This window comes from Bactrocera tryoni, unplaced genomic scaffold (genome assembly GCF_016617805.1).
Source record: "Bactrocera tryoni isolate S06 unplaced genomic scaffold, CSIRO_BtryS06_freeze2 scaffold_25, whole genome shotgun sequence".
NCBI classification, from domain to species: Eukaryota; Metazoa; Arthropoda; class Insecta; order Diptera; family Tephritidae; genus Bactrocera; species Bactrocera tryoni.
Window position 1 is genome coordinate 7,186,893 of NW_024395977.1, and position 7,520 is coordinate 7,194,412.

General features: G+C 34.4%; 1 protein-coding gene across 1 annotated transcript in view; it reads right to left on the reverse strand.

The window, feature by feature from the left end:
- Positions 1 to 6,909, reverse strand: part of LOC120780582 (kelch-like ECH-associated protein 1B) — a 108,646-nt gene extending 101,737 nt beyond the window's left edge. Inside the window, exon 1 of the mRNA XM_040112842.1 lies at positions 6,768 to 6,909. The gene's annotated coding sequence lies outside the window, so the exon portion shown is untranslated. The remainder of the gene's footprint in view (positions 1 to 6,767) is intronic.
- Positions 6,910 to 7,520: the final 611 nt, after the last annotated feature.

Genomic DNA, 7,520 nt, shown 5'->3' on the forward strand with positions numbered 1-7,520 from the left:
TTTATGTTTTTTTGTAGTAAAAACAAAAAGAAAAATTATGATTTTGCACGATATTTAAGCTATAAATGGCATCACTGTTCGAAATTCAATTGAGTACTAGTGATACAAGCAGCGATCGGTTTCGAAATATCGATACTCTCGATATTCGAGACTAAACAAGAATTGATAAAAATGAGAGACACATAATAAAAAATAATAATAATTGGAAAAATAAAAAGAAATTAAAATATCGATATTCTCAATATTCGAGTCTGAACGAGAATTGGTAAAAATGAGAAATACATAATAGGAAAATAATAATAATTGGAAAAATAAGAAGAAATTAAAATATCGATACTCTCTATATTCGGGTCTGAAAGAGAATTGGTAAAAATGAGAAATACATAATAGGAAAATAATAATAATTGGAAAAATAAGAAGAAATTAAAATATCGATATTCTCAATATTCGGGTCTGAAAGAGAATTGGTAAAAATGAGAAACACATAATAGGAAAATAATAACACTGTGATAGCTTTTTTCAAAACAAAAAAAAAGACAAGACCAAATTCAACGGTTTCCCCCTATTTCGGGTCCTACGAATCGAACTGCATCATTACTTTTTTGAGTTACAATCATGGTTTCATATAAAAATTTTTGTTGAAGTTTTTCATCAAAGTGGCCCATTGTAAGAGAAAGGCACATTTTTCTTCGGTCTCTAACTTTTTTAATGTTGACTTTTTGGTAAACTTTCTTTGGCAAAGCTTCTCAGAATAAGTCCGTCTTTAAGTTCTTAGATGACTGTAAGCCCCAAAATCAATGTGTTTTGTAACCTTATCGCCTTGCTTACTGGTTTGCAGATAGGACACATAAAAAATATGTGCTTCATTTTTCATTGGGACACAAGGTACCGGGGAAACCAATATAGAATGCGTGATTGGAAGCTTCGCACAGAATTTCATTTAAATGTGGCAAATGTTATCCATATTTCGCTGATACCAGCTAATAACATTTTGCTACCACCACTGCACATAAAATTGGGAATTGTCAAAAATTTCATAAAAGCAATAAATCGAGATGCCGAAGCTTTTAAATGTTTGAAGAAATATTTCCAAGACTAAGTGTTGCGAAAATAAAAGAAGGTATTTTAACTCTTTTAATAGAACGAATGTTATGTTGATGCATTATTTTCAGGTGTTCTCAATGGCCCCGATATAAGAAAACTTATGAAGAACGCAAAATTCGGAGAACTTCTAAGGCCAAATGAAAAAATTGCCTGGAACTCCGTTATGACCGTTATAAACCATTGCATAGGAGTGTACCGGTCTGAAGATTGGAAAAAATATGTGGATGACATGGTAGACGCTTTTGAAGAAATAGGTGTGAATATGTCCTTAAAAATTCATTTCCTTCACCATCACAGGGACCATTTTGAGCAGCAACTTCCGACTGAATCCGATGAGCATGGAGCAAGATTTCACCAAGTCGCCGCCCCCCCTTGAGCATTGGTACAACGGCAAAAAGCTTGACTCGTTGCTTGCTGATTTGTGTTGGACATTGATAGATGAGTCTTATTAAATTTAATTTAAATATTGTGTACAAATTTATGATACTTATTGATAACACTTATAAGATACAAAAAAAATAAAACAGCACACAAACATAGTTAGTGTAGCTTTTTTAAAAAATACAAATTTTGTTAAGTTTTTTTCTAATGGTTAGTTTGCTCAGAACTTTGTCTTTGCTTAAGTTTCTTACTATTACAAGATGTCACTTATTGTATAAGTATCAAAGGGTAAATTAAAATATTGACCAAACGTGAGAGAAAAAACATTAAAAAAAATGGATTAAATTTCAGTTTTTTCGACATATTGGCTATAAGGACACAAAAAACATTGATTTTGGGGTTTACAGTCATCTAAGCACTTAAAGACGGACTTATTCTGAGAAGCTTTGCCAAAGAAAGTTTACCAAAAAAGTCAACATTAAAAAAGTTAGAGACCGAAGAAAACTGAGCCTTTCTCTTACAATGGGCCACTTTGATGAAAAACTTCAACAAAAATTTTTGTATGAAATCATGATTGTAACTCAAAAAAGTAATGATGCAGTTCGATTCGGAGGACCCGAAATAGGGGGAAACCGTCGAATTTGGTCTTGTCTTTTTTTTTGACTATCACAGTGTAATAATTGGAAAAATAAGAAGAAATTAAAATATCGATATTCTCAATATTCGGGTCTGAAAGAGAATTGGTAAAAATGAGAAATACATAATAAGAAAATAATAATAATTGGAAAAATAAGAAGAAATTAAAATAGCGATATTCTCAATATTCGGGTCTGAAAGAGAATTGGTAAAAATGAGAAATACATAATAGGAAAATAATAATTGGAAAAATAAGAAGAAATTAAAATATCGATAATCTCAATATTCGGGTCTGAAGGAGAATTGGTAAAACTGAGAAATACATAATAGGAAAATAATAATAATTGGAAAAATAAGAAGAAATTTAAATATCGATATTCTCAATATTCGGGTCTGAAAGAGAATTGGTAAAAATGAGAAATACATAATAGAAAAATTTATAATTCATTATTATTGCAGAAAGAAGAAGAAGTTGGACACAGAAGAATTATGAACGCCGGGGTGTTGGACCGACCAGGGTTATTTTTTTTCGAGCGCTCGAACTATACATTTTTCTATTATGTATTTCTCATTTTTATCAATTCTCGTTCATATTTCAAAAATATGTTCAGAGTTCTTTCGCGTAGAATTCCTTTCTGTACTGGCGGCCTTCGGCCGCGCTTAAAAAAAATAACCCAGGTCGATCCAACACCGGGGTGTTCAGAGTTCCTTCGCGTAGAATTTCTTTCTGTACTGGCGGCCTTCGGCCGCGCTTAAAAAAAAATAACACAGGTCGATCCAACACCGGAGTGTTCAGAGTTCCTTCGCGTAGAACTCCTTTCTCCACTGAATACCCCGGTGTTGGATCGACGATGAAGGATTCCACAGAATTCGATCAACTAGAATAATTTTTTAAAGCTTGGATAAAAAGTTGTAATACCGTGAAGGGTATAACTCCCTTTTTAACACTTCATTTTCTTTAACGGGAATAATTCTAGCAACAATTGTACTGTTAATTTTCAAACTAAGTACTGTTTCTTTTTTTTGTTTCGCTTTTACTTTTAAATTTGGTGAAGCAATTAGCAAGTGTGGTTAATGATTTATAAATATTTTCATTTCTTTAAATTGGTTTTTTATTAAAAAAAAAAATAATAAATTTTTCAATTTTTAATAAAGTATTCTGTAGATTTCGATGAACCTTCCACCAGCCGCGGTGTACGTCGAAGTGTTCTTACCGTTGCAGAATTAAGAAGAATGTGGAATATAACAAAAGTTGTTCAGACGTTTAGCACTAGGGAGCAATGCATTGCCTTTGCGGAACAAGAGGGCTTAATTTTAAGCAATAAATTGTGCCGCAAGCACAAAACACCCATGATCCCCACTCTATCTGGGAATAATACGGTGGGATCTTTTAGATGCCGTAGAGGTAGTTGCCGTTCGCTGGCTGCAATATCGAGGGCTAAAGGTACTTGGTTTGAAAATGCGAAAATACCATTGTCTCAGATATTTTATCTGATGTTCGCATACGCTTCTCATTGGTGTCAGACTGAAGTAAGAAAAAACAGCTTTATAGCTATTTTGTCAACAGCCACCATATGCGATTGGTACAGCTATTGTCGAGAAGCCGTTGTGTTGTAAAAAATAGATCAGGAAGAGGCTGTGGGGAAAATTGGTGGTCCCGGAAAAATAGTACAAATTGATGAAAGCAAGTTTGGAAAACGAAAATACAATAAAGATAACAACTCTTATATATGTATATAAAATTTTACGTATTAACTTATTTTCTCATATTTCAGGTAGAAGAGTTGAAGGTCACTGGGTACTGGGCATGGTAGAGGATGGGAGCGAGGACTTGAGATTGGCAGTGTCCCGACAACATTAGATCCGCTGAGGTGCTCATACCTATTATCAAGAAGCACGTGGCGGAAGGGTCAATTATATGTACCGACTTTTGGAGGGCACATAATTGCCTTTCCGATCATGGGTATGAGCACCGAAGGGTCAATCATAGTGATCCGGATAATCCCTTTATCGCCCCAGACGGGACACACACTCAAAGGATTGAGTTACAGTGGCGTGTCATAAAAAGATTCTTTTTAAAGGACAATTACACGAACCAACAAAATTTTACAGATTTAATTATTGAGTATCTGTGGCGTAAAACCATACGAAGAAACCATGAAGACCCGTTCGAAAAGCTTTTACAAGCAATAAAACATACATACCAACCTTAAATTCGTTTTTGCTTTAATTTATGACAAAATATTTTTTATTAAAATTTTTTCAGGTATTTGGGGTATAATGTTCTTGCTTATTTTCTTTTGTTGACAACTAGGCAGATATGGCAATACCATTTATTTGCTAGTATGCAACCCTATTCTTGTGCAAATGCTGTGAATTTAACTAAAATAAAATAATTAAAATAAAGCTTTATTTACAACAAATAATAAAAAAAAATTAATATACAGAAACGTTATAGTGAAGTATTAGTAAGTGAAAAGTGCATAATATAAGTGAAAAAGTTATTCACAATAAACAAATTATCAATATAAAAGTTGTTAATTTTTCACCTTTAAATGCAAATATCTTTAAAACTATAAGTCAGCGGCAACTAAATATATATATTTTCGTGATCTGCAGAACGTCACCTTTCCAGTGATACCCATTTTATTCCCGAAATCCGGGGATGTTATTCTAAATTTTACCCAAAGCGCATTTAAAACAAAATTGCAGCTTTACTTTTTTTCATTATGCTTTTGGACATGTCAGATAGCCGAAATGGTCGTCTTACGTAGACTTTGGTCGCCCACTGTATATATTTTCTTAACCTGAAGAACCTTCTCTGTCCGTACATTTTTATATATTAACTATAAAAAAAAAATACTTTGGGTTGGGTTTAGTATCGCGCCGGTTAATTTTGGCTCACTGTACCTAAACGAGACAACCGAATTGAAAATTTTAAACACGAAAGTAAGCTTAAATTATCAAACTTTATTTTAAAACATATTTTATAAAAATCGGTTCACAAATTTTTGCACAAATTCACTTTAAAAAAGGCTATTTTTTGCAAATTTCTCAATATATGCTAGTGTATTTTCACCTGTTGTGCATTGTACCAAACCAATTATGGATACATTTTCACGCACATATATTACTTATGAATTATAAACACACTAGTAATGTTTTTAATTACTTTTGATTAATTTCTCTGTAAATCTTTAAATAAAATACACCTTTTTCTGCATTGAGTTCAATAATGCGAAAAACCAAAATGACTGCCTAATTTCAACTGTCAAATTACCGAGAAAGCACGAACAAAAGGGAATAAATTACACCCAGTTAGCAATAAATGTATGAAGTGAACGCGAAAAGGTGTTCAATGCTAAAATACTGTGGATGGCGTAGCCGGTGTTGGACCGGCCAGGGTTATTTTCTTTGAAGCGCGGCCGAAGGTCGCCAACGCAAAAAGGAGTTCTATGTGAAAAAAATCTGATACACTCGGGTGTTGGACCGACCAGGGTTATTTTTTTTGAAGCGCGGCCGAAGGCCGCCAACGCAAAAAGGAGTTCCATGCGAAAAAAATCTGATACACCCGGGTGTTGGACCGACCAGGGTTATTTTTTTTGAAGCGCGGCCGAAGGCCGCCAACGCAAAAAGGAGTTCCATGCGAAAAAAATCTGATACACCCGGGTGTTGGACCGACCAGGGTTATTTTTTTTTGAAGCGCGGCCGAAGGCCGACCACGCAAAAAGGAGTTCTATGCGAAAAAAATTTGATACACCCTATCTATCTAATATGTGTGCTGGGAAGCATAGCGATACTTTTCATATGTTTACCCATATTTTAAAATTTGGCGTTATGCAAAATACGTTTTCTGTTATTCGGCTTTATTGGAAACAAAAATATTATAAAACAATGTGGGAAATTGCAAATGGTGAGTAATAATAATAAATAATAAGATATTCTAATATTGGAATATATTATTTTTTTTAGAAACGCCGTCCCCACGGGTTAAGTGGAGCCTTATGCGTGTTGGCACCGAGCTGCGCACGCATGACCAAGGAGTCCGTTTTGCGGAGGAAAACGGTTTAATACCGAGAGAGCAATTGTGCCCTGTACTAAAAAGTTGTATTAAAAAGGTCGAATCTTCCTCTTTCCGATAAGGGGGCGTGAGGGGGGTAGGCCCCCCTGTTTTTCTCCATAAACGATACTAAACCGGCGCGATACTAAACATTTCCCAATACTTTCTACATATGTACATATGTATATGTGTAATATGTGACTGAAGTAATTTCGCGTAGTTCTCCTTTCTGCGTTGGCGGCCTTCGGGGATGTTATTCTAAATTCACCCACCCATTTTAACTTTGACATCATGAGACGATATTCTAAATTCCAGCCGCAATATTTTATTTAATGTACATAGTATGTAATTCACAGTTTCTCGTGAATTTCTCGTCTTTCTGGTTGTTAAGGACATACTTTATGAAGTATTACTAAAGCAAAACAAGCTCGATACCTGAAAATTCGATTTACTTACTTATGTACATACAAACATACATACATATGTACATAGATAACATTAGCAGATGCAAGATGTAATATAGAATATGAATTGATTAGCCATTCACACAGAGTTATGCATGTACTCATAAGTTCACAATACTTACAAAAATTGTTAAATATGAATACGAAAACGAAATAAGTAGCACAAAACTGAGTAAAGTTTATATGTTGCTGGAGTGTTTAATAAGCAATAAAATTCTTGTATATGTTAACTCATCTACATATATGTTCCACTTTTTATTTGGAGATATTATTAGAAGGTTGCACAGTCAATTTATGTCACCAACCGAAATTATATTACAAGATATTGTGGGCATTGTATAAACCTATAAAATACCCGATACAAAATAGTTTATAAAGCTTAGTACGCAGCCCTCTTTGAAGTTGGTCGCCTTGTCGTGGCGAATGGGCTTAAGTAAGAGTAAAGTGTGCATCACAAAGGAAACGCACGCTAATCTTACGAACTAAGAGGGACACCCCATAATTCCCACAATAGTGAAATGGATGAATAAACCCTATTTTTTACGCCCATCTCCTATTGTTGGAAGTATGAGGATACCCGCACCAACACCACCCTAAGCCAAGGTGTCGAGGTACCCGTGCCGAGGGCTGAATGGGCACAATTCCGATTTCTTTGGCGCCGCGATTTAAAGGTACCGTTGGAAAGAGGAAGTCCTCCTGATTAAAAAATATATAGGGTTATAGGTACCGCAAACGCTTAGTTTACGAGATATTCGACCTTAAAGTTCAAAAATTCCCAAAATTCGAGCATTTCAACAAGCTATTTTACCGCATTAAACACACTTTACTCACATTTTTCACTTCAAATTAATTAGTTTAAACTATAAACTTTTTAA